This window comes from Netta rufina, assembly GCF_964035555.1.
Source record: "Netta rufina genome assembly, chromosome: 5".
Lineage (NCBI taxonomy): Eukaryota > Metazoa > Chordata > Aves > Anseriformes > Anatidae > Netta > Netta rufina.
In genome coordinates, this window is record NC_140128.1 from 53,422,426 (window position 1) to 53,448,645 (window position 26,220).

A 26,220-nucleotide genomic window follows, 5' to 3' on the forward strand; every position below is an offset into this window, starting at 1 on the left:
GGTAGCTGTACCAGTGACAGGGGTGTTGGAAGAAGAAGAATGCCTGTTCTTACCCCATCTACACTAAAAGAGGTAAAACAATGGAAACTGGATGTGAAGTATGTGGGTGAGGCTGCAAGGAGAAGCTGTCTTACAGGTAGGTAAATGGGATGATGTAATTATTCCAGCCTGAGGTTCTTGAATGTACAGCTATTTTAGCTGGCAGAGAATGGTGAGCCTTTCTTGCAGGCTGGATGGGGAGTTTGCATTTTGCCATTTTGCAGTCAAAGCTCTCTGCTCAATGCTGCTTTCCTTTGGCTCAGAACTGGCAGGAAGCAACAGGTGCTGTAGCCTTACTGATTCTGTGGAAGTTTCTGTAAATAGGAAGGCATACATAACCAATTATAAACCTGTATATGCAATGAATTATTTTCTGAATAACCAAAGAAAAAAAAAACAACAACGAGCCATTTGTTTGAATTTGTGTTTCCAACACACCTTTTCTTCAACTACTAAATTATAACAATATCACTGGTATATGAGTGTTGCTCTAATCAGCTATTTGAAGGTTCCAGTTATTCTTTGCTCCCTAGTACAGGAGGGTGATTAAAACTTTAACATTCTAGTGTTTAATTAATGTATGTTTCCTTATTCATTTACAGCCACGTATTTCAATGCTAGTTGCAAGTGATAGGTTTGCTTTTACCCAATATCATTAGAGAATAAATTGTACTATGTACTTTCTCCAGTCCTAATAGTCTGGAATCTTTGAGCTGAATTAATTTGACTCTAATTACAGTGCTGTGGCAGAGGCATTATGAAAAACAGAAGTTTTATATAGGAATTTATTTTTAAGAAGCATTCTGGTTTTCTCTCTCTCTATATGTATATATATACATATATATATAAATATATATATATTTATATATATACTAAAATAAAGTATATATAAAAGTATATATATATACTTTTTTTTTTAAAGTAGAAAATTGGTGGTGAACAAATATAGCTTTTAATCTCATGCACTATAGCCTAAACTATATCTGCTTAAAATCTAGATTTCTTTGACTGGAAATCTTTATGGGTAGAGATGGTTCACTGGATCTTCTGAAAGTTAACCAGCTTTCAGCTGTTTCTAATGAGAAGATAAGATTAAAGACTGGCTATTAAATGCTAGTTATTCAAGACAATCTTGGGAAACAAAACATTTCTAAGAATAAACATAAATTAAAAAAAAATAGTTCTGGTAAACTGGCAAAATATCGGTACTCCTATAAGCTCTTGAACTGCATTTGGTAGCATTTGGTAGATTTGGTAGCAGTGTCTTTTGTATCAGAATATGTGGTTTTCAGTGCCTGAAATATTGCAGAAACTTTTCCAAGGTTTAAGTCTTTAAGTAAAATTGAAGTTTGCACGAGCGCAACAGAGACTTCAGTTTTATTGGCGATGTTCAAATATTCCATTGTGATTGAACATAGTCAAGCTCAGGCTACAGAAATAATCTGAACTTGATCTGTGATAGCTGCACTGGACCAGGATATAAACATAGACATTAAAGCACGGAGCAGGGAAGCTGTCTGTCTTTTTCTCATCCTCTGTGACATCTGTGTTTGCACCTGGTGGAAGAGGAGGGGGCAAAATACCTGATGAAAAAGCAGAGAGAACAAAAGCTAACTGCAAAATGGAAAGATAGAGACAAAGAGCTTGATGAAGGCTGGATAATGAAGAAATTAAATGAAATGGGAGTTAACTGAAGTGGGAAAGAAATTAACTGAAAATGAAGCAGAAGGGACTGATCACATAGAAACAAATTAAGGATGTGGAGGCAGCTAAGGAAATGTGGTTTACTCATAGAGCTACTGGAGAGTGCTTGCAAAAGGAGGTTGATGTAGGGAAGAGAATCCTGAAGAAAGGATGTTATTTCGCAAGCCAAAATAGGAGACAATGGTAGATTAAGATAAAATATGTGTCTGCTTATTCTACCATTCCTATCTGAGATATTAAGAGCCCAATTTTTAAAGAATGTTTAGAATTAAATAGCACTCTGAGTTTAGCTTTAACTGATTTTAGACACATCTTCAAGCACTCAGTGCATCTGTAATTCCAACACTGTGGTATTGGATACTAAGAAAATGAGGCATGCAGTGTGTCAGAGGCCCTACAAAACAACTACGTTATGACATGATCACGTATATTTAAACCAGATAATATTTTTCTGATGTTACAGACAATTTCTGATACTTTCTACTGGACTTTGTGGTTTTGGTGTTCATGTAGGCATATATAAATATGTTTACCTCTTGTATCAGAACCTTTTAACAACCAGCGTAGTTAAGTTAATCTGCCTTGTAATATAGCTGCACTATGAACATAATATTTCATAATGGTGATTGCTCCTGAACTGTATTTTAATTAACCTCACCTGTTCACGCAAGCATCTTATGATCTCTCCTGTAGCATGAGCACCACTGTGTTTTCTGCTAAATGTGCAGGAAATGACTATACTCACAAGATATAGCCAAAGAGGAAAATCGTAGGTCCTGAGTCTAGAACGTTCTCTGCCTCTTAGGGAAGCCTGCCGATCCTCTACAGTAATATTCACAGGAGGGGCCAAGCTCTTCCTTTAAGTACACAACTGGCTCCTGACATGAGCACGAGTCAGAGGATGAAAGATCTCTGCTCTCCAGACAGAAGAGACTCATCTTCTTTCTGCCTGAGCAAAGGTGAGGCATACCTGACAACCTCTCACCAGGCAGAGGATGAGATAAGAGACTTTTTCTAATCAAGCCTTGATGTTAGTGCTTCTATTTTTGAAACAGGCTTATTCCAGTTCCTGAACTTAAATCAAAACAAAGCCAGGGTCCTGTGAAGCTGAATGGATTGTATCGTCACAACCTCCTATCCTAGCAGCATAAATCCTTGAATAGTTTTTCATGATTTGATCCAAGATAAAGACATTAGCTTATTGCTCCTGTGTAACATTTCTCCGTGTCTGTAACGTCAATCTTTAACATTTCCAAAGGGCATTTGAACCACTCAGTAACAATAACTTTTTTTTTTTTAAATCTAGATTTACAGATAAGATTTTGATTTTTGCCTGAGAGCAGTACAACATCATAGTTCCAGAAGCTAATAATGACTAAAGGCTTTAGCCACATTTATCCTTTGGAAAGTTAGTTGTTTCATTCTCAGTATCTCAGATTTCTCATTGACACTTCTGGGTCACATTTAAACTGATTTTTTATTTTTATTTTTTAACCTGCAGCCTTTTTTCCAAGCTTTCTCTTATCATTTTGGAACTCCTGTAATTAAAAGAAATCCTGATTCTGTGCCTAGTATTTTCTCCAGCATTATTATTTGGGTTTGTAAAATCCCAGGGAATAAGTTAAACATAACAATTAATGCAGTAGAAAAAAATATGTCATGTTTTATATCACTTATCCTTCCCTGTGCTGCTCCCAACCCGTGTGACTTCTGTAAAATTATATTATGGTCCAAATTATTCACATTCTTTTTCATTTGCTGTTGGGCAACTTCAATTGATTAAATTCACTGTTTCTATATAAGCTTTGTTCCTCTATTCTGGGCTCTGCTGATCAATATACCCTATGCTGAATGAGTTCAAAATGGTTCAGACTTGCTCAATGGGCATTTGGCAAAGTATTAGATTAAATTTTAAAAAAGAGAGAAAGACAGTGGTTTTTCCTTTTGATCTATTCCTGTGCATTTTAAGCTGTATAGTTAATTCTAATGCAAGGTTTGGCTTTGCTTTATCAGTGTTTATCAGCAAACACCGTGGCTCTTTTTTTTTTGCAGTTTTCAGTTCCCATTGTAAGAAATTCTGTTATTTTCGCTCCTTCCTCCTTTTCAGTATAGTCACCTATGTAGAATGGATTAAAAATCTTTCTATATCCAGAATGATAACCTTGCATTACTTTTTTTCTGTTTGGAAACCAGTATGTATAATATAAGGTTAGAATGAAAACTGAGGTTTTGTTTTGGGTGAGGCTTTTTTTTTTTTTTTTTTTTTTTTATTTTGCCAACCATCTCCATAAACTAACAATAGTACTTGTGACTTTCATTTTGCTTTTTCTGCACTAACAAGAGGAGCAGTGATTCCCACCAGCAAAATACATCACTTATTTTTGCATCAAAGCTGGCTGATGCAGGAAGAAACCTATATTCTGGTCTCACTAGGGAAACATCCACAGCTTAGTTTCTAGCTCTTCCCAAATAAAGTTTGACATTTTTAGGGGTGATAAGTGTATAAACCATGTCTTAAGCATCAATCTATTTTTTGTCATTTGTAACAGTGATGTTCTTGCATTCTGACTAGTGCCTTTACTACCTCCATCTGACTGTTTCCCTGCCACACATCCAGGCAGTTTTCTGTAAAATCTGATCTCTAGAATTATCTTTGCATCCTCTTGGCCTATTATGTAGGTCTCTTCAGCAACTGTACCATTAAATCTGGCTGCAAATATAGAGAAGCACTTTCTGTCCATCCTTAGAAAATACTTTCTCTCTCTGTACATTTGTGAACCTGGTAAATATATCATTATACTGGCTGTTGCTGTTAGAAAACTGCAACAAAAATCAAATGACACATTCTCTAGTATAAGAGAATGTTGTATAAGTTGTATAGACTTTGCTATAGTTGCATAAGGCTTTGCTGAGGCTTTGCGAATTGAATGTTGGTTTCCACAACCCCAGGCATTAGCTACAAGGAAGGAGGATCAGGAAAGGTGAAGTGGGAAAAATGCCTGGGTTTTGCATTAAGCTTCAGATATGCCATAGGTAGCTGTGGAGAAAGCTGTAAGCTGAAAGGTTCTGTCTTTATTCAAGCAGTATCCATTGCAAATAAGTGACTCAGACTCCTACTTACTGTTAAAAAAGATGCTTATATAAATTAAGATGCTCCTTTTACCCTTCTTTCCTCCCTTACTCAAAATAAGTTTCTAAATCTTTAAATTTCCTTGAAGTATTCATTGTTAGTATGCTGCAATGAGCTAAAATGTCTCCAAAACTGCACACCTTTCTCACATAGCAGGGGTGAGTACAAACTGACTCAAACAGTTGGGCTTTATTTTTAAAACTGAGTGTGACATCTACCAGATTTATGGTACAAATGTTCACACCCAAATCTGGCTCAGATTAGTAGTGTCCTTAGCCTTTCAAAATCTGTATGTTATCATTACAAAACTTTTGAAGGAAACGAGCTCTTTTCTGCCCAAAATGGCCAAGGTTGGAAGGGACTTCTGAAGATCATCTAGTCCAACCCCTCAAACTGTATTTTTCTTGTATTAATATTCATGATGCTTTCCAGAATACACTTTTTTTTTTTTTTTTTGTCTTTAGGGAAAGAACTTAAAGGAGTACGATTTTCTCAGGAATGATTCACAAACTTATGAAGGTTTATGTGTTTGTTTGTTTTTTTATTTTTATTTTTATTTTTATTTTCAAGCAAAGCTAATATGCCTTTGTCAGAATTTTAATCTTCTTCACTCTTTTTTTTTTTTTTTTTTTTTTTTTTTTTAATAAGCGATGTTGCATATTGTACACATTTTATAAAATGATAGAATCACTGGATAGGAAAATTAGCTTCAGTGCTTAGCACAAAATGACAGTTAAACATTTATATCTGTGGGATAGTTAAGGACTTTCAAGTTATTGCTCCAAGGCAAGAAATGAGGAGTTCTGACTTATTTTTTATTGTGGAGGAATAAAAAATGTCTCCATTGCTCTCACCTGCAGCTGCATATGGATCTATTTTGTTAGACACGTTAGCCCTCTGCATTGAAAAATTGCAAAAAAAAAAAAAAAAAAAAAAATTGAAAAACTTATCACTCCTGGTGAGTGGTTGCCAGAGCAAGGGAAGCAGTGTGAGGTGCAGGGGGTCACATAGCAGCTCTATGGGGCCAGATCTGTGCCGTTTCCTCAGTACCACCAAACCCAGTACAGGCCTTGGGGGTTAGGGACCTAGTCACCTTCTGTGATTTGTTTGCTGTCCATTAATGTCATTTTCTTCTTGTTAGAAAAAGAAGGGCACACTGATATAGGCAGAAGAGTCCAGCCCCTCATATCAAATTGAATTCTTCTTCCAGCAATACCTGGAAAGCCTCTGGTGTGGAGTATACCAGCAGAAAAATGTAGGTTATTTTGGAAAACAGAAATCCAGAGCATTGCAAAAAAGGCAGTGTGTTGAGAACACATTGGCAACATCCTTTTCTTCCTATTGCAATCAGGGTAAATTTTCATTTGTTTGGAGCTGTATCAGGATGCCATGAGCAAAGAACCAATTCAAACAGCTTGAATTCATGTTCCATTATCCTGAGTACCACGCATGAGAGAAATACTAATGATTCATTGGAAGGGGGCCTTTAAAATCTCAGTGGGAATTTTGTCTGAATGAGAGCTGGGGAAAGCTTCTATAGTGGGCCAGGATATAGGAATGTAAATAAGTCCCCAGACTGAGAAGGAAGCCTGTGCCTGTCAGACACTAAAATAACAGTTGCTTAGAGCCAACTGAGCCTGTATTTATGATGTAAAGATTAATAGTCTGAGTGGCAACTAAAAGGTGAAGTGATTCAGAAGTCTAGTTTTCAATTTTTAGAAATATGGAACAGGCTGGGTTTTGTAGCAGCAGATGTAAGAGGGGAGGAGGAAGGGGCAGGGCTGTGAAGGAAGCTGCAAGATGATTTTTAGATCATACGAAAAACATTTGGCTGTGAATCAAAGACAGGCACTTAGTGCCTCTGTCCCCTTCCACCCTAAAAAAATAATCAGGGGTCTATAGAACCAAAACTAATGAAAGGAGAATTTGTATGTCATGAAGTCAAAAGTGTGAACATACTAAATAAGAATCTTTTGTAGCACATCTGTACAAAGACATGGACAATTGTTCTGCAGTTTATCAGCAGCCCAGCAAGGAGCGATGCTGGCAGATACTGGACAACATGAAAGGGAGAAAGAGGCAGTATGCAGAAGAAGTGACAGTAGTCAGCTGAAGTTGCTGTCCTAAGTTAGTTAGTTGCTGTCTAAGTTAGGACTCAAGTCCTAACTTAGGATGGCTATAGCCAGTTTGATGGAGTCAAATCACTGACAATGGTGTACATTATTCAGAAGGACAATGAGAGTCTTTTGTGGTGCTTGGAGATCCTGCTGGGTGCTGCAATTGCTGAGGTTGTTACTAAACTAAACATGGTCATGACCACTGGACTGCTTATTGAGGAAAGTACCTTGAGTACCGTGTGTCAGTGTCTGTGCTTAGGCAGTGCCAAAACAATTCAATCATGTCCATTTTGGAAACACATGCCCTACCATCATTCAGAGATCTACATGTTCTCTGCTAGATCAAACACATAGAAACATTTATAAATGTGTTTTAAAGAATTTTAAACTTTCCAGTTCAAGTTTTCAGTCACAACCTGGAGTTTTATGTACTCGTGTTCACACATACACCCCTCTTTTCTGGGGTAAAGAAATCTTTCAGCACAACAGACATTCGAAACTTCTTATTTTGAGTCTTATTCTGAAGGAAGTTGATAGGATGGTCAAACAGTCCTGGCTTACAGTTTATGGGACTATGGCCCTGGCATTGGTGAAAGCTGTGATTGTAACCTACTGAGAAAAGTACACACACAGGAGTTCAGCCTTACCTGAGATCTGAGTGCAAGTCAACTTCAGAAGACGTAAACACAGTTTACAAGATTGAAGCTGTACCTGACATTCTTTTCTCATATTCTGTTGTTGTGACGGCTCTTACTAAATTTAAAGATACTTTATTTTTAATCCCTATATTGTTGCATTCTAAGTAAATGCTTTGTACAAGAACAGTTCCATAACAAAGTTTGAGAAATTCAGGTTTCTGACAGCTTCTAGCACCTTATGGTAACATATTCTTGCATTTGCCAACTTTGTTTCTCAAAAACAGAATGCAGCTTTTTTTTTTTTTTTTTCTTTCTTTCCAAAAAGCAACAGAGATATGATCAAACATTGTTTTTTCACAGTAACAAGTGCAGAAAACAATGGGGTGGAGGCACCGTATGAAGTAATTTGGTTTCAATACTCAGCACCATTTATGAATTGCATCTGGATTTTTTGAAACGGTGATAGAAAGCCAAAGAGAGGACTGGATGTACAGTATGTTAGTTTTCCTTAACATGATGAAATCTGTATGTGGCATACAGCTGTCAAACCTGACCGGTCACAAATCCCCTACCCACTCATTCAAATAGTTTTTCCTGTCTTTACTCTTTCTGCCAGATGCTTCAGATGTGGATAGAGGGGAGGAAAGATGAGCCATGAAGGTCATCCAATATAGACTATTCCCAGACAAGGTTCTAGGCTCCATTCCAGTAAAGTCAGAGCTCAGAAATGGCACATGTTCAGATTTCCAGTGTTCAGCACTCACAGCTGTGACCAGATGTAAGATGCTCAGCACAGCCTCACTTCCAACTGCTATTTTTTTTTCTTCTCAAAATAACAGACACATCCACAAAACCTTTTTCTTTTTCCCTGTCCCTGTCCCTTTCCCTTTCTCTTTCCTTTTCCTAGAGAGTTCTAAAGATGTATTTGTCATCCAAGTTATCAGGAAATGATCCAAGTACTGGATCTGTGATATTTAAATTACAGGAAAATATAAGAAGAAGCTTCTGTTATGCATGGAAAGTGAGTCTTTCTTGATTGATTGATTTCCATTTTGAATACCGTACAATTGTGATTTCTTTCATCTAGCTATTTTATTGCTTCCTTACTCAAATAAACAAACACAATATCCTTAGGGAATGGCCAGGTTCAAGGCCAGGTCAGATGGGGCTTTGAGCAACCTGGTGGGAGGTGTCCCTGCCTAAGGCAGGGGGTTAGAATTAAATGATCTTTAAGGTCCCTTCCAACCAAACCCAAACTATCCTATGACTCTATGACAGTATTTTATGTCATGTATGAGCAGGCTCTTCTTGCCACTCTTGAACAAGTTCTCTGATACTCTTCTGAATTAAAATCATTGCAAAGAAATCAAAATTGGCTTAGAGCGAGTGCATAAATTCTACTTAGAAAGTTGCTCAGAATCAGATAACATCCAGACTGGAGATTTTAAATGGAAAGCTCTACCAAAAGTACTCCTCTGTAGTTCTGCCAATAAAAACCCTAATGATTCTTGAGGAAATTCTTTATCCTTTCTAAGGAGAAGTAGCATGGAGAAAGGATGCATAGAAAGAAGAATATAGATTTTGTTTATTTCATCAGCCTTTAAGTAAGTCATCATAAATGCAGATATGCATCATAAAGGCAAAATTTGAGGGGGTTGGGGTTCAGATTTCTCCTTAGTTCCTTTTTTTTTTTTTTTTTTTTTTTTTTGTGGGGGAGTAGTGTATTATTATTATTATTATTATTATTATTATTATTATTATTATTATTATTATTATTATTAAATCACATTTCTGATTCATGGCTATTCAGTAGGTTTGCTTTCTCTGTAGACGCTGGAGAGAGATGTTCCTTAGGTGTACTTAAAAAAAAAAAAAAACACCACATTTTTTAAAACTTCAGAAAATTTATATGATTACAAGGGGGAAGAACAGAAAGAAGGAATACTGACAATCCATGGGTACCCTTATAATTCTTCCTCGTGTACCAGAGCTGGATATACAACCATTTCTTGACTGCCACACCTGCAGTATGAAGATAGTAACAGGCTTTGGGGGAGTCCATCTGCTCCTCACTCACCACTTTCCACTGGATGATTTAGGACTTAGTGTTGTTCTTCTCACTCTGTTCTCTACCACTGAGCAACCTGCTGCTTTTTTAGGGAAAAAATAAAAATAAAAAAATCCAGTTGGTTAGAAAGAATATTCTTTATGTTGCAGCTCAAATTTTTGCTGCAGTAGCAACAGCGAGGCCTGACTTGCCACAGAACATGGGGCTCTTTTCTGGGCTGCATCCTGCTGTTTCCCTTCAGAAGTGGCTTTTGACTCGATAGATCCATCTGCCAGGGAAAAATCAGGTCATTTGTCTAGGTCTTTCTTTTCCCATTCTGCAGATTGTGGAGACACTCTTGTATCTGTTCAGTTCAAGCATTTCTTCAGTCATTTCTCCTGGCAAGTATAAAAAAGAAATATATGACATATTTATTTATTTATTTATTTATTTATTTTAAAGTCAGATGTCAGCTAAGAAATAGATTTGGAGCACGGATCCTGTAAATTTTTGCATTATCTACTAATAACTGCCACTATGCTTAATATATGTTTGGATTCTCATTTGCCACTTCTTGATGGTATTCTGCAGACAGCACTTGGCTTATTGCTACGGAAGTGTTGGAGAGGGCTGTTTTAAAGCAAGGGGTGCTTTAAAGCAAGATGTTGGCCTACTTTTTGACTACGAAGAACACTTGCTTGAGACACAGGGAGATCATCTGTGATTTTAAAAATCATTTTATACAACAGATACATTAAGTAGTCAAACCACATGAATACTGGTTCCACAAACTAGCAAACTGATCAAAGATAACCATCATTCCACCTTTTTCACCCCAAGTTTAGATATTACAAAGTGGTTGTAAAGTTTAAATTGTTTTTATGATCAAAAACGTGCTTTTGGGATACTTGCAAATGCTATACATACATGCATACAAACACACACACACACATATATATAGTGTATATATATATTTGTCCTGAGGGAGAAGATGTAATCTATCAGTGTGACTAGATTTGGCCCCTCATCTTAATGATGTATCAAGGGACCTATGAGGTGAATTTCACCAAAGATTTACATTCTCTGTGTCTGCTGTGAATTCTCTGCTGTCTGCCCTTTGGGCATGAGATAAATAGTGTTGGTTTCAGACAGTTCTTTATATCAGGATGCTTGTGTATTTCCCATATGAAAAATCTTCATGGACAACAGAAGAGGAAAAATTGTGAGCCTAAAGCATGCATGGAACATTTAATTACTGATTTTTTATTTATTTAATTTTTGTAGAATTCTATGAAAGTTTGTATTCTGGCACAAAGTAGAAGGGGTAATTTTCAGCTAAGGTACTTTATATTGAAAGTGTTTATTGGTTGGCTTTTCAAATATGGAGTCTGGTTCCTTTAAATTTCTATGGATTTGGGGTGTTTAAGTCCCACAGATTCTAGCATAAAATTAAAATGCTAACCTTCTCTATCCCTGGCTATATGACAGTAAAACAAGTGCCTAGAGTTATTAGTACTGGAATCATAGAACTAAGAGTTGCAAAGGTACATAAATGTCCAATTTTTAATTTAGCCAGTGCCATAATACATACTATGAAAAGTCATGCAAGAGCATGGCTGCATTAATACACACTGCAACACATCGATACTAGACAGATGACTCACTGGAAGTGTTTCAAAACAGTTTAAAGGAATGTAAATCCTTTAAGAACTCTAAACCAGTGGGGAAAAAATGGCAGCTTATTTTGCTCTCCCTTGACGTTAGTGTTAGTGAAGCTTTTTTTTTTTTTTTTTTTTTTTTCCTGAAACATTCAGACAGGTATGTGAGATTTTGCATCATCAAGGGGTTTTACTGACATGTGGTTAAAACAATTAACTAATTCAGTTTTGTATCATTTTAAAGTTAAGTTTAGAGTCATATATGGTGTAGATAACACCACAAGCTTATGCCTGTGTCCTGGTTTTGTCTGGGATAGGGTTAGTTTTCTTCACAGTGTCTGGTACCGGGCTGTGTTTTGGATTTAGGATGAGAATAATGCTGATAACACACTGGTGTTTCAGTTGTTGCAGTTTACAGTAAGTGAAAGACTTTTTGGCTTCTTGTGCTTCTCTGCAAGCAGGGAGGCTGGGATTGAGCAAGGAGCTGGGAGGGGACAGAACCATGACAGCTGGCCCAAACTGGCCAAAGGGGTATTCCATACCATATGGTGTCATGCTGAACAGTAAAGCTCGGGGGTTGGCCAGGACAGGGAGGTGCTGCTTGGGGCCTGGCTGGGCATCAGTCAGCAGGTGGTGAGCAATTGCATTGTGCATCACTTGCTTTGTATATTCTTTTCTCCTTCTTCTTCTTCTTCTTCTTCTTCTTCTTCTTCTTCTTCTTCTTCTTCTTCTTCTTCTTCTTCTTCTTCTTCTTCTTCTTCTCTCTTCCCTTTCTGTCCTGTTAAACTGCCTTTATCTCAACCCATAAGTTGTTACTTTTATTTTATTTTATTTTATTTTATTTTATTTTATTTTATTTTATTTTATTTTATTTTATTTTATTTTATTTTATTTTATTTTATTTTATTTTATTTTATTTTATTCTGATTCTCTCCCCCATCCCACTGTGGGAGGGAGTGAGCAAAGGGTTATATGGTGCTTAGCAGCCTGCCAGGTTACACCACAACACTCCATTACAATATCTCATTCAGGTGTGCTATTAAAACTAAAAGGATATTTAGGTTCGATGAATTTGTTCAGGTAGCAGATCTGACAGGTAATGACTTTCAGCTGTCCCTTTCATTACAATTTTCTGCAATATTATGCATTTCCATGCACACCCATTCCTAGGGCAAAAAGTGGGGAGGAGTCTGATGGGACCCAAGAGCTTGTGCTTTTTGGTTGCTTCCTAAGGGCTCCATGTGGGCTGCTACAGAAGCCCTGAGAGCAGAGCTGGGAGCGATGTCAAGGGCAGGAGGCTTTGCCAAGCCACTTTGGGGACCAGATGATTCTGGCCTGTTCACTCACAGGCCAGGGACCTATAATGTCTGCTGACATACGGGGTGATGTTTCTAACTACTCATTGAGGCTAACTGATGAGCTTTACTTTGAATTGACATGTTTTCTAGGGCAAGTTACTCCTCTGTGCCAGTGCAACAGATTTGTTAACAGTCACTGACAAATGAACGCATCTGGTCATGTACACAAAGTGCAGGAACAGGTCAAAGAATGGAGAACATGTATTTTTAACTCTGTCCTTATGTTTTTTGGAGTGTAATTCTGCTCCTGAAGCAACCCTTGTTAAAAATAAATAAATAAATAATAACAACAATAATAATAAATTACGTATTTTCAAGTTTCCTGAAGTCATTAACATCATCAAAGACCTCTAGTCCTGATGACCTGCTTGAGATTGATGTCTGTAATATAACTTTTTGTGACCAGATCTTCAGCATTTCTTTGAAACTACTCTGACCTTTAGTTCCAGAGCCTCAAAACCACAGCACATGATACTCACATACATAAAGTTCTTAGACTTTATTTGAAGCTGTCTTCTGTTTGGGATTGTTGCAACAGTAGGATACAATCTTATTATTAGCAAATTGGTTAGATTTTCTGTGGTCTTCTCTATGCAAGGAGAGACTGCCCTCTGCATTGGCATCTTTATGTTGGCATTAATTTGTCATAATGACTCAGGAGTCCTTTCACTCTACAATAAAATAAATGGTCTCAAATACCCAATAGAAACAGAACTTTGTCCTTCATTTTCAAGTGCAATGGTGGCAACCTTTCTCTTATGTTTTGCCTTATAAGTGTACACATATTAAGCAGGCTTTAACTATTAGCAATCCATAGCTGGAAAGACATCTGGTATAGAAAGTGAGGTATACTACACTTTCACAAACATCACCTTAACCTTTGCCAAAACTGATTTTCAGAAAGTCTAGGGATGACCAAAGGTCCTGGCCTCTTACCATTTCTAATCTTTCTCGGAAAAGATAGCTATTCACTAGTGTAAAAAATGCAGAAAGAAAACCTCTTCTGCTTCTGTTTCTTGTAATACTTGTAATTTGTGCACCTCTTGATCAGACCCAAAGACTGCCACTTTGGCAATTGAAAATCAGACAGTCAACTGACTGCAGATCAACGGCAAAAACAAGTTTTCAGAGAACTCCCAAAATATGGGGTCATTTGCAACTTTTATTTTTTTTATTTTTTTTTTTTTTAGCTAAAAGTCTATAGTCAAGGAGTCAAGGATAACAGATCACTTGCTCAAGGATATTGGCATTGCTCTAAAGCAACTACAGTGAGGAGAATAGTGCGCATTAAATAGGAGCCAACATTTGGAGTGATGGTTATAAAGGTTAAATAAGAGTGAATAAGGAAGATCACCTTAAAAGGAAGATCTTAAGGAAGATCACCTTGAAAGATCAGTCTTTCAATGGACTGTGAATGGGTTTGTGATAGCATCTGCAAAATATGTTTTCAAATGCATCCTTTGATTTCGGTAGAACTGTGCTGATTTACACTAGGAAGGAGTCTAGCCCAAGTTTAAAAACTGAGAATTCTATCAATCACATGTAATATTAGCTTTGTGTCTCAGATCTATTCTGCCAATTGCCATTTCTGTGTTCATATGTCAGCCTTGTTGTACAGGGGAAAGAAAAAAAAAAAACACACAAAAACCTGATGATCTTGAAGGAGCAGTGAGTGCATGGAGTGCGAGGCTGTCTGCTGTTCTAATGTGTGTCACAACTGTAGCATGAAAGGCACACAGCTCATGGCACTAGGTTACATGTTGTGTTTACTTAGCCATAGGAATCCTAGGCTAGGATTCTCCTGCTATTTCACTGTTATACTGAGATGCTAACATGAATTTAATTAAGGTGAGTCCAATTCAGTTTCAGTGTAAGGAGAAGCAAATAAGTATTACAACAGAGTTGTAATTACATCGTAGTTACCCTGCAGAGTATGCAAAGTGCAGAGTATGTCTTGCTTAAATTCAGTAGATTCCATTAAGCCTAGACCTTTCCTGAAAGATGAAACTCACTAATTTTATTATTTATGAATCAACCCCTATAAGTATAAAACAACACCTTTTACATCAAGTAAAATGAACCCTGAATAGAGAAGGGAATTTTAAAAATAAGTTGCACCTAACAGTGCGTGAACTGTGAAATGCATTTGAAAAATAATTTTTTATTTTCCCTTGTCATTTTTGATCTTGAGTGCACTTGTAGCCATCTTGTACCCATCACTTCTGACACACAAGGCAGACCAGAGGTGCAGATAGCAACTTTGTTAAATTTACTTCTCCACTTCCCTCTCTCTTGCTTCCCATTCATATTAATAAATACCTTTTACTGGTAGATTTCCCTCTCACTGGGAGAAACTTGGCCAGAATTTTCATAATCATCCTTCTGTGGTGACAGCACTTGTGACTGGTACTGAGCTCCTGTATGCTTGCATTTTTTTTACACAGAGAAGTAACTCTGTCATCTCATCTACCTTACTTCGTATGTGGCCTTACAGTACCACTAAAGCAATCTTATAGCTAACTGCTACTGAGAAGCATGGTCTTGCCTGCACCCATCTCTTTCTGATAGGATTTTCAATACTGTCTTTTCTTCTGGCACTGATCCCACAAAAAAAAAAAAAAAGAAAACAAAAACAAAACAAAACAAAACAAAAAAAAACAGGCTCAGAAAGCTAAGCCAAAAGAAAGCTAAACACTTTTTTTTTCTTTCCTTTTTTTTTTTCTTTTCCTTTTCTTATTTCCTTTCCTATTTCCTTTCCTTTCCTTTCCTTTCCTTTCCTTTCCTTTCCTTTCCTTTCCTTTCCTTTCCTTTCCTTTCCTTTCCTTTCCTTTCCTTTCCTTTCCTTTCCTTTCCTTTCCTTTCTCATTGATTGTCTCCTGGTTTAGCCCCATAAATCAACTTGTCATTTGATTAGACATTTTATCAGAGTCAGAAGCACATGTCCAGGCCTGGAGCTGCAGGAGACCAATGAGATTGTCCCTGTACACAGCAGCCAGACACTCAGTGGGCTTGTCCAAGTCACAAATGGCAATTCCAATGCCTGAATTAGCTTAGTCTGCTCTCAGCACTAAAGTAGAATAATAATAAAAAAAAAAGTTCTCAACTCCCATTAAGCTATAACTAAATATATTTATATAATAATTAATTAAATATTCAAATATTTAAATATTTAGGTGTCCTGAACTGTTTCTGAAAGGCCCCAAATGAGGGACAATATTGTCTACTAATTCAGGTACCCATGCCTAATGGCCTGAGCAATCTGCCTGAGTAGAGGAATATTACAATTTCTGACAATTTCTGAGTCCAAGGTAGCATTTTGATTTGAAGAAGTGTCATTTTAAAGCCCATTTCCCAGCTGACTACACTTCCAACTGTTGGTTCAGTTCAGCAGCAGATGTATGAACATCCTATGTTAATGATACTTTTTTTTTTCATTTAAATTATTCAGGTTTGTTTTAGGGAGTGTACAAGCCAGATATGCTATGAAGCAGTCCATTAATTGTTTGAATGTTGTATTGAAAGTGAGTTTTGTCCAGAGATATTAAATCCATTAGGAAATATTTAAAGGAAGAAATACTGCTCTTACTGAAATAAATTCCACTAGAAGATTATAAATACATAGAACAACAGGGAGAGAAAAGAATAGCTCAAGTGAGTCAGCATGTAAGTCCTTCTACATTCTTTGTATTCATCTTCAAATGACACTATTTCACTTTTTAATTTCAGTTATTACTGTGATAATGGCATTCAGATTGTCAGTGCAGTATGACAATTACTGTAAAGAAATTATCTGAAAATCTTCAGAAGGAAATTCATCATTCATTTTAGCACATACAATAGCTCCTGCCAGCATAAGGAGAAGCCACTGCTTTTATTCAAGTGACCTGGTAAATACTGCCTACCATATCAACCAATATATCCTCGTCTCAGCAAATCAGCTCTTTATAACAGTCAGAAACTTACTGCTGTTATTAATATACCATCTACTCTGACGTAAAGCTTTTGTTATTGTTATTTTGCAGGGGGGTGAAGGGCAGGGGAGAGAAAAGCTAACAGAATCTTACAAGGAAGTTTACTGGATTTACAGTGAGCAGGTCAGAAGAAACCCACTCAGAAGCAGATTTACGGGGGAAGAATGGAGAGAATACAAACCCTACCACAAGCTCCTGATTTCTGCTCCTGTGCCATAGGACTAGGTGCCCATAAGCTGCCTACAGCAAATTTTCCTTTAGCTCCCCACATTTTATGCACAGAATAGGGAAGATGGAGAGAATCTGCAGTGTTGTGCAGACTCCTTGGTTTCTCCCTGGCTCCTGCCCCACACTGCTGCCCTGTTTCATCAGGTAATGTGCCAGTGACATGCCTCTGTTTTGTAATAAAGCTTAGTTTAAGTGAAGTCCATGCTTACCTCCTACAGTGTAGATAAAATTTCAGATAATTGATGCTCTGTTTGAGGTACTCCTTCTCATTATAACAAAAGAGAAGTTCTTGTTACCACTGATGCTCCTCATTTGAGCTTGTGACTTAACTCTCTGCATCCCTTCTTTGCCTCCAGAAAAGCTGAGTGATGAGCGGAAATGTTCGATATTGGGTGAAGTTTTTTATCTTTGAATGGATGTACAGGAATCCTGTCATCATCATGGCTTCCCTGGGCTTTGCTTCTCTTGTGATTTAACCTAGCAGGCTGCTAAAGAGCCATACGCTTGCTTCCACCCAAAAGAATAAGTGGTGGAAAGAAAGGAGGGGAGAATAAGAAAAAAGGTAAAACTCATGGATTGAGATAAAAGCAGTTTAATATGATAGAAAAGGGTTAATAATAATAATAATAATGATAAAAGAATATACAAAACAAGTGATGCACAATGCAGTTGCTCACTACCTGCTGACAGATGCCCAGCCAGGCTCTGAGCAGGAGCCTCCCCACCCGACCTGAAGTGAATTCAGGGTGATTATAATATCATTTAATATATATCTCTGCATATCCTTTATGGCAAAAACTAATTTCCTGAACAATTTCCTGGATTTCTGAGGGCTTTGCCAAAACTGGCAACTGTGTGTCAAATAGACTGAAGTAATTCCAGTACGAATAAAAATGTACTTTAAAAAAGGCCATTTTCAGAATACCTCTTTCATTAGATTCTAAATTTCAGATTCCTCTGGGACTTGGTGTGATATTTTGTTACCAGAAATTCCAGGATGGCTTTAGTATTTAGTGCATTTTTAGTATTTTATTGCAACTTATTTTTATGAAATGCAGAATTGAAATCTGAGGTATCTCAAGAGGTCATTTTGGCTTTGTCCCAGCCCCAGGTCAGGATGATCTATGCTTCTGTCATTCCTGATGGGCATGTCCTTCTTGCTGTTGATGACTCATGGTGGTGGAGATTTCATAGCTTCCACTGACAGCACAGTCCATGTCTGCACTATATAAACTGCTACAAATTTCTCTTAGTAGCAAATTCAAATATTCCTTTCAGCAATACAGGCCCATTACTTCTTTCCTTTCCCACCCTGTATATCTGAAATGGCTCTCGAAAAGTCTGTGTGGGTGTCTGAATAGAAGTTAGTATTCCAACCAGGGCTTGGATGGGAGGATTGCATCACAGGTCTGGTGAGCTATTCCTGTCAATAGAGCCTAATGCAACATTTGTTTTTTATTGAAACAGCATGATATTGTTGGTTCAAGTTCAGATGGTGGCTTATAGCACCGCTTTGATACTTTTTTTTCCAGAATTCCTTCACAACCAATTGTTTCCCAGTCTTTATTTGTGCAGTTGACTATTCTTGCCTAATGTCTCTTACAACAACAAAATGATCCACTCTGATTAAGATTACCAAGACACACGTGGCAACAGTACATCAGATCACAAGTTGTATGCATTTCTCCCTGGTTCTACACTCTTGGCTTTGCATTCACTGCATGGGCAGGCACTGTCTGTATCCTGACACTCAGATCATTGGGAATGTGCTATGTGTTTTGCCACATACTGAAGGCAAATTTGCAAACACCAAATTAAGTCAGTTGTATCCATGGAAACATCACTTAGACATATGGGTATGCAGTTTCTCTTCTAGCCCTCTGATTGGGCTATTCAGGATCTGGCTGTTCTGTAGAGCAAGTCTTCCTAGTTGAAAAGATAAATAAAAGGGAAAAATCATTATATTCCAGGACAGTCTGTGAATATAAAGGACACTTGTGGAATTTATTAATTGATTACACCACAGTTTAAGATACATCTCTTCTAAATATCATTTTGTTAACTCACTGTTTAAAGCTGAAGTCAGAATTCTCAGGTGGGCTGATTTTTCATATACTTCATTGAGCTTAACTACAACAAGAATCAATCTAGAAAGCAGAAATTTTTAGACAATTTCAGAAATAATTTATCCAATGATTATAGTACCTTCTGAAAATTCACCATATTAACTTATATAGATGCTGTTGTTATTTTCTGTTCTATGAACTAGCAAGCTGTTATGAAGTCATGAACAGAGAATACCTGACCATGTGAGAGAATACCTGACCAGAGGTAATTGATCAAAATGCTATTCCCAATTCAGATGTAAATTTATGACCTTGTTCAAGACATTTTGTCTCTGCTACCCAGTTTTATAGCTAGACAATGGTTACTGGCTTCCTGCTCAGAAACACATCACTTTGAAAGCAATGAGAAAAAAATGTCCTTGAAGAGAGGAATTATTTTCAAAATTAACTTTCCAATACAGTGTTTCAAATGTGTTTTCTATAACTTAAATATTCTGCAGCATTCACTGTTTTGTCAAATATCATCACTGAAAATATTTAGAAAAGTCAATTTAGAAGAAATCTGAATAGTGCCAGAGATAATTCACTTTAAAATATGAATGAAAATGTATACATTATATGAGCTACATACTCAGCTATGAAATTGGCCACAGAACTTCGAATGTTTTGTACTTTCAAGTAAAAAATTCTGGGGAGGAATTTATCTGCAAACAGTTTTCATGATTTCTATATGCCTTTTTCTCTTTGGGAAGTAACAAGTTTTAACTTTATATGTCTGCCAAATCTGAATAAGATTTAGGGGACAAAGAAAAGGCTCTTCTGCACCAGATGTTATTCCTTCTGCCAAATACCAGTCTACAGCAGACAGCAGTGGTATGTGAAACAGAAGTGAATTTCAAAAAGATCCTTTTTTATGAGAAAAAAAATTGGGTTCAAGATCAGCTCCACCTTTACTGAAAAGTGACTTTTCTTTTTAGTGCCATGATGCTCTGTGAGAAGGCCAGCAGCTCACTTCAAATTTGAATTTTCATTGAAAAAGATCCTTTTGGCAGGAGTATTTCTAACTTCTTTAACTTTTTTTTTTTTTTTTTTTCTAAGTACAATGTTTAAACAGTCTTGCTTACTATAAAAAGGAGAATGAATTTAAATTCTAATAAGAAAAAAATGCCAACATAAAATTAAAGTTTTCTTCTGCTGCCTTTTGCCCCCTAGGGTTTTTTATGAGACTGGTATCATTCTAATATTAATTGCCTTCTGTATTTCCCATGAATGTTATGATTAGGATTTATAGTTACAATATTTTTATTAGATGAACATTTTCATATAACTCAATGATTCTATCAGATCTAAGGCTTAATGAGAGGAAATATATTATGAAACAAATACAGGCAGGTATTTTTGTGTTTTCAGCTATAAAAAAAACAACACACTATAGATAGTTTTTGTTATATATTTCATCAAAATTTGTTGCTATTATGCTTAATTGAGCAAAGATGTCATTGGGTGTTGCCAAGGCATCGTTACCTTTTCTTTTATTATTGGGCATAATCAGAAAATGACAATTTCATTAAAATGTACAGCTATAATTAAAGTACAACATTATTTTTACAATCAGGAAAAAAAAAAGAGCAATTATAATTCTCATTAGTATTAGATACAGCAATTGGGAGACTAATTATGAAATGTAATGAGCAGGAGAGAAGGCAGCTTGAGTTTGTTGCTATTATTTTTATTTTTATTTGTAGATTTGTGCACAGCTGTATTGCCTTATGAAATCCAAAGAAGAAAAGATTGCTTAGGAAAAAAAAATCACTTGATGTGACAGGAAATGTAGGATGATAAGGTATTTCTATTCTTATATAGTTCTTCACAAATATTAAACTAAAATTAAATATTCAGCATTGGTTAAAATGGAACATATAAAGCTTGATTTTGAATTGATGCAGTGAGATAGTTTCAATGAAGAAACTATCATGCTTGTTACAGGATTTTACAGGTTTCTGATTCTAGTCAAATTTTCAGTCCTGCTTCACACTGAATTCACATAACTTTTGAAAATTATACTAGGAAGTAGCCGTGTGTTTAGGTTCCCAACTACCTTTTGTCTAACACAGAATACAAAACTGCACCGTTTTGTACAGTTATTGTTGTTGTTGTTGTTTTTCTTTGTACTATTTTTATTATTATTATTGTTATAGTTATGGCAACCTAAATTAAACTTAATTAGTCCATAGGAGTTCAGCACAGATTATGACTCCCTCAGAAACGGTCCCATTTTCCTTCAGACTCCATTAACACTGACTGTCTAAAGAAAAGGAAATGTAAAGAAAATAAAACATCTCTTTTCTCGTTTCCTTCTGTGGTTCTTCACAAAGTTGTCTTCACCCAGAATAGATTTGGTTGAAGAGAGGAGAAATTAAAACAAAACAAAACAAACAAGCAAACAAAAGCATAGTCTGTATGGGTCTCAGAACTGAGCTGTTAGTACATATTTATCAAATGTGGCCAGATGTGGCACTTTTAAGTTGTAATAGTTGTAGTTGTAGTTGTAAATAGCTTCTTTGATGTTGGTATGTAAGTGAAAGTAGAGTTTCTTCATTTGTTAGGTCCTTCCCATTCAGCCAAGATTTGTTTTGTTTTTGTTGCTATGTGACAATGACAGGAACATACCATTTAGATGCTCTAAAAGTTGGATGTTTAGCATTAATCTGGGTTCAAGACAGCTTCTCACAATAGCTTTTCAGTTTTCTGTAGAGACCTTTTTTTTTTTTATCATTACGTTCTTTGTGGCTTATTATTTAAACTCTGGAAACTTCTCTTCAGATTTTGGTAGTATGTGGTTAAGGAGGAAATCCTGGCGCCTGTTGCAGAATCAGCTGGCAATATTTGTAGACTGTTATTAAATGCTTACACTAGTAATATCTATTTCTCTGCATTTTCATTGGCCCTAATTAATTCATAAATCTTATCATAAAAGGAAGGATAGACAACCCTGAGCTAAAACTAATCTTCTTGAGTGAATTGCTAACAAAATATCTCTTGCCAGTCAGACTGTCTGTGAAACCAGTGGGCACTGATCACATTAATCTTGTTTAATTTCACATCTCTTCTTGTTAAAAGCCTATCCAACACTGTGATATAGCTAAGATCAAGTTTTAGCTGCATGAAAGGTTGTCACTGTTCTCTTTCTAAAAGTCTTTCATGTCAGCTCTATGGTAAGAAGGCAATAAACTATAAATTTCCATTAGAAGTCTTTGATTACTTCCTTGTTAGGACTTTTTCTGAGACCTAAAGGGTAGTCTGTGTCCAGCTGTCATCAGAAGTCTCAGTGAGTAGGACAGCCAGTTCCCTTTGTAAGCCCTTGCCTTAATATTTCGAAATGAATGCGATATCCATGTGATCTAGAAAGCACATACTTCAAATATCTCCTTGCTTCTATATAAGTCATGCCACCTCTAAACATATTCTAAGGCTTGTTTGAATTTCAGGAATGTAAATCAATATAACCTCAAGTTGTCTTTATTTGCACAATGATATAAGACATTTCTTGTGATGGAGAGAAAGCAATAACTTGTCTTTCAACAGACAATGGGTACATTTAATAGTACTTGGCATTTGCATACTTTTACCATGTCTGCAGTATGTTGTCAGATTTTTTTGTGCCAGAAAGGTCACTGGACTAGAATGGGTGGGTGATAAGGACAGAGGAGCTGATGGTGAGCATCCCACATGTTTGACAGCAGTGGATTTGGGTGATCTTGAAGAGGCTGATATTGACTGATGTTTCCAGGATGTGACTTTTACATTAAAGAGCATAGTGCTCCCTGGGAAGTCGTTTCTATCTGTAATGAAAGAATAAGCATAAAAGTTATTTTCTAAAGAGGTGAAAAATGTGAAGCCAAACAGAAACATTCAGTTAGAAGGCCTGGTGTAACTATGCTTATTAACATAAAGCTTTTATTCATTTTATATTATTTAATTATTAACATATGCTTAGTAACACAGCTAAACAGCAAGTAGAGAGGAGTAGATATGCACTGTACTTCCATCCAGGAGTGAGAGATAAGGCCTTAATAATGGAGAATTCATTAGGTAGAAATATTTCTGTAATAAAGACATCAGTGCAAATAATAGCAGTGATATTTTGTGCTGATGTGTTATGTCAAAATAGTAGTATATAATTGAATTCAAGTTTAAGAAAATTATACATCTCTCAAATGTTTACATGTGTTACCAGCTCTGTGTTCAGCTGCTCTTAGGTACTTGCTAATATCTGCCCTTCATGTTCATTTTTTTTGCCAACTCTGTGCCAAGGGAGAAATCACATTCCTTTTCCTGACACTCACTTCAAATACCTTAAAACCTTTTTAACCCCAAATGGCTGCACATTTGTACAGTCATTTCGACCTCTAATCCTGAAGAACTTCTGCAGTTCTGTCATGACTTTTGTTATTATCTGCTCAAATGCAGACACAGTCACATTTCTCCATTTCTACAAATTGAAATGAGAAATGATCTTTATTATTATTATTATTATTATTATTATTATTATTATTATTATTATTATTAATTATATGCTCTGTCCTTGCAAAACTTTTTTTTTTTTTTTTTTTTGGTGGTGGCTCCAGATGAAGTATTCATATTCAGCCATGTAGTCCACATACTGTATGCCCCATTACTCATTCCAGCCACAACATTTATCTGTGGATCCTATTCTGCAGGCAAGGTCTGGTTTTCTCTTTGGCAGAGAACTATTCATTTGGTAGAAACATTCTTTGATTTAATGGGTAGAACTTAAGTGCAGTAGAGGTCACCCTGAATGCACTCTACTTGTCAGTATTTGTATTTTGAAAACATTTCTTTTATGTAGATTTGCTAAGCTCAGAAACTAATTGAAGAACCTGCATAGGGATGGACCTCATTAAAAGTATTCTTCATGGAGAGCTATTTTTTGAGGTCTGCCACTTGTCTGGTCTTTGTTCACTTACAGTGTACTTTAAAGATACTGTGGGGAGGTGATTTTTGTTTTGTTTTGTTTTGTTTCGTTTTTGAGAATGCACTAATGTAGAAAAACAGCTTAATGAAAGGTGTATTTTGCAGTTGCTTATGTACATCAAACTTATGAAATGAAATCAGACTTGTTCTACAAATACTATTTTCTATCACAAGATGTTGATTGTCACTAATTACATTCCTGTCCTTTTCCAGCTAAATGAATGTTCCATTATTTTGGCCATGACTGACATTAGACTCAGCAGCCTATAGCTGCATAGGTTATCTTGCTTATCCTTGTGAAGTATTCACAAGCATTAGGATTATTCTTTCTGTCTGTTGTATTTCCACAATGTTTTTCTAAGGTGATAGTTAATATTCAGTGCTCACTATAGAGAATTTGTAGGATTTCTGGGTGAAAGTTCTCCAGAATTGTTTGCTAAAAAAAAAGGGTTGAACACCAATGTATCATGTTTAACATCTCTTTATAGATGTACACTACTCTTAATGTACTACAATATGTTCTCTTTGGATATGTATATCAGCAGCTTTTTTCCAAGTATAGATCATAATTATGTTCAAATAGTGTTGTGTTTTCCTTATCACTAAATATTTTGCCATCACTATCAGATAATTATAACGGTAATAGTATTTCACTGCTACCAAATAATGAATCTTATACACATATATAAAAATTTTGAAGCTATGTTTCCATAAATATTAATTAATAACATTAATTTTTGATGGATATTGATTTTTCCCCTGTGTCCTTGGATTTTCTCATCAGATTCTATATGTTATAAATTCTAATTTACACTGATATCCATTTCTCCCTTTCAGTTATTTTCCATCAATAGTAATTACTACATTTTTTCATCCACTAAGTTCAGCTTTTTAACAGCCTCTTATTCATTCATTAAGTACTCCCAATTTCTTTTAATATTCCTCACACTAATTTTTATTAACTTTCTTCAGCCTTTGTAGAATTAACCTTCTTGATGAACTGTACTAGTATGTGTGTGTAAGAAACTGTTTTGAAACTATCCAATTTACTACAGTCAACACCAACCAGTTGTTAACATTGTTTCAGCATCAGTCCAGTGATTAATTCATCAGAAATTATCTTGTAAAGTAAAATTCCTCTTGATTTTTAGAAACCATAAGCTTGGAACAGTATTTTACTATCTGATGGCAGAGTACCTCCTGTGCCTGCTTTCACAGTCAAAGTCCTTGTTAATACAATTTCTATCAACACATATAAAGACTCTGTTAAGGACTCTGTTATCAGATTTGATTCAGTAGTGATTTATGCATACTCAATTTTTGATACATCAGTAACTCAAACTGTTATCAGTTATTCAAAATAATTCATGAGATTTTAATGTAGAATACAGGAATCATCTTTTCCTCCCTCCCTTTATTTTGTATTTGTTCTTCTTTTCATATCTCAACTGTAAATGTACCAGATTAAACAGAAAAATGCCTAGGTATTTATGATAGTTTCCTGCTGCTTTTGCAAGTTCATATTTAGAATTTATCCATAGTGTGCTGGCTCTAAAGTTAGTGACAGTCTAGTTCTCAAGAAATTCAGTACAAAAGATAGAAAGAGGAGATTGAGCTCATCCACAAATTGCTCAAGTGGATGAACTCAAAATTTAAGTTTTGGCATTTTCTATCCAAATCTGAAGAGTCACAGGTTCATCTCTGGTAATAGATCTAAAAATAAAGCAATGCAAACTGAAGTCCATTTCCTCAAAATAAACATTTGATTTGGTATGGCACATGGTGGTGAAAAAAAAAACACAACACAATAGATATCCCAGGTCCATGAGGTCTCTGTATACTTGAATTCCTTTTTCTGGTGTCTTTCCATTGCTTTACTGCAACAGAAGATGTTGATATGGGGTAGCTACCAATGTCTTCCAAAAACTTAACCACTGTCATCCTCTCTGCGTTGGCTGAGGGCGAAAATTACACAAAATACCCCTGTATCTTTTTGCATCCCTTTCATATTCTTAGTAAATGCTGTTCATGTTTATTTTAACACCAATGAAACCAATAGCTGTCTATAAAATTAATACTTACAAATTTTAATAAATTATACCTTTATAAGGTATAATTATTATAAGGTATATAAAGGTATACCTTTTTAAATTATACCTTTTCACCTCCAGAGGATGTGAATTCCTTTATATGACTTCAGTAGTTCAGAGCAACTGTTCTACCTGGATTACCTGATGCTTTTCTTAGCTTTTCTTAGTTTTGAATAAAA